At 43.2% G+C, this 2,657-nt stretch overlaps 1 pseudogene; it reads right to left on the bottom strand.

The window, feature by feature from the left end:
• Positions 1-612: 612 nt before the first annotated feature.
• On the bottom strand, positions 613-772 carry LOC111725478 (annotated as a pseudogene).
• Positions 773-2,657: the final 1,885 nt, after the last annotated feature.

The raw sequence follows: 2,657 nt of genomic DNA on the forward strand, positions 1-2,657 counted from the left end.
CAAGTCCTCTAGGTGATTCTGAAATTTTGAAAACCACTGCATCAGCCAGGTGTGGTGGCTTATACCTATAATCCTAGCACTCTGGGAGGCTGAGGCCAGAGGATCACTTGAACACAGGAGTTTGAGGTTGTTGTGAACTAAGCTAATGCCATGGCACTCTAGCCTGGGCAACAGAGTCTGTCTCACACACACACACACACAAAAAAAGGCACCTGTGGCTCAAAAGGGTAGGGTGCTGGCTCCATATGCTGGAGGTGGCAGGTTCAAACCCAGCCCCTGCCAAAAAAAAAAAGCAAACCAATGCATCAAAAATTACTTTCTCTGCAGCTACTTAAACTTATAATGAAAATCTATTTATGCCAATTTAAAATGTGTGAGTGAACACATGCATCTTAAAGAAAATTCTATTTTACAATTCATTTAATGACAACTTGCGATCACAAAATTTCCCTACTTTGGTTATGCCTTTAGAAAAAAGTTTGCAAATCAGCACTATTTGCCAAAGTTACTGTATTGGCTGTGCTGTTATTTTTCTTACGGTTGACCAAAGATAACCTAGACTTACAGCTATTATGCCATCACACAAAATGATCACATAACAAATCAGACCCAGTTTATCACCAGCATTTAAAAAACTAAACCTAGGGAAAGAATTAGGTCTGGGGACACAGGGACATATGGTTTTACAGAAAAGTATTTGAGGAATGTTTGAGTATCACTATATCATAGCTTGTGCCTCTTTACACCTTTAGACTAAAGAGAGTTTTCTCCCTTGGAGGAAGGAGTGAATGGGGTCAAGCACTGGAGATGGCCTCACATGGAAACTGGGTAGCATTGGACACACACGAGAGAGAAGAGCATTGCAAGCAGAGAGAGCAGCGCGAGAAAGGGTCAGGGATGGGAAGGCCCAGGTGTGAGTGAGGGAGGAGTTGGGCTAGGCTGGGGCAGGAGCGTGAGCAGAAAATAGTAGGAACTAAATTTGCAAAGACAAGCTTGCAGTGATGCCACGGCCTTACTTTGAGCAAGACAGAGATGCAGTAAGAGTTGTGTTTTGTTGGAACTAACTTGGAATGGCTCAGGTAAGAGTGACTGAGGCAAGGAGACTAGATGCTAGAGCAGCACCGTGGAGCCCACCCTTACCCTGGGAGGGTTGTCACCACCTCTGTTAGCTGGGAAAGTCCCTGCCTGCCATCACTGAAAAAGTGTAGGTGATGCCACCCAACCCAGGGAGACTGGCATACCCTAGGGACAGAGAGTCATGTTGCTGTTCTGAGGCAGATATGGCCCATCTGCTGTTTGGGGCTGTAGCCTGGTGTCACGTTTTAAACCCTGCCAGTTCCTCAATGGCAATCATGCTCACCTCCTGAGATCAATGAAATGGCTGCAAAATGCCTGGAGTTGCTCGGGCAGAAGGAATTCACAAACTCTTGGAACACAGTTATTGTTATCGTGGCTTCTATTTAACCAAGGACACACCAGGGAGAAAAAGCATTACATCACCAAAGCAGTCTCTCATTGGCTGCCCATTCCCCAAGGGGCGGGTTCTCTTTCCACTTGCTTAGTTCTCCTAAGTATTATACACAGCGCAGAAGCATGTCCTGTCACTTCAGTTTCCAGATTCAATTCCTCTGATGTCATTAGGTTACGGCAAGAGAATGAGATAGCACAATGATGGTAAATTTTAGTTGACAGAAATGATGTCCCTTTGAGAAAGATGCTCTGTGCTTCATGTTGAGTCCTTTAAGGCTGCTTTCGACTTTGCATTACTGTATTAATTCATGATGCAATATACACGAGGGAGGAGGATAATAAAATTGTGACTGTAGCTCTTCTACTTAGCATCCTATAAAATGGGATGCAAATGAATTTGTTCTGTCAGTGCCTTTCATCAAAAAGCTTCGGTTTACGGTTCCTGCAAGGATTCCCCTCTGTTTGCTCGTGAGTTTCAGATGCCAACTTCGTGCTTTATCATCTGTCTCATTGCTTGAAGGTTAATAACTGAACTGATTGTTTATAAAAAGTCATATATAATTATGTAGAAGGAAAAGAGGAAATTGTCACTATTGCATTTCTCCAGACTTGAATTTGATGTTCCTTTTGGATGAGAGACAGTGTTAAAATGAATACCTCAGATATTTTTGGCAGTTAAAAAGCAACATAGTTTTAAAGTGAAATTTCACTTAACCCATCAAATGGTCCTCAACATTTGATGAACAAAAAATGTGAAGAATAAAATTTCAAAGGCATTTGATTATGAAACAGCCACTGGGCTTGTACAGTAATAACATTTTAAATGGCTATATTATTTTTCTTTTCTGAGATCATTTTTAGTGAAATTACTTGATGGTAGAACCAGAGGGCTAGCCTGGGAGACAAAACTCATTGGTTTCTGAAATAATCAAAAGTAGTATCCTCTGCTGAGATGGAATCTTTCTCAGGAACTGCAGGCTTACCCCAGCTCCCTAAGCAGCCTTGCTGGTCTCCTGCACATTACTTCTGGGGCAGCCCTGGGAGGCTACCCCCTGCTACCCCTTTTAGATGTAGGGTGAGGAGGCCCTAGGAGGTGCCAAAACTTTTCTGAGGACACAAAGCCCCTAAATCAAGTGAAACCAGGGCCTCTGGACTCCTGGGAAAAGCCCTGCCTCTACAGGGCTCTC

This window comes from Otolemur garnettii, unplaced genomic scaffold (assembly GCF_000181295.1).
Source record: "Otolemur garnettii isolate 467f Iridium unplaced genomic scaffold, OtoGar3 scaffold00041, whole genome shotgun sequence".
Lineage (NCBI taxonomy): Eukaryota > Metazoa > Chordata > Mammalia > Primates > Galagidae > Otolemur > Otolemur garnettii.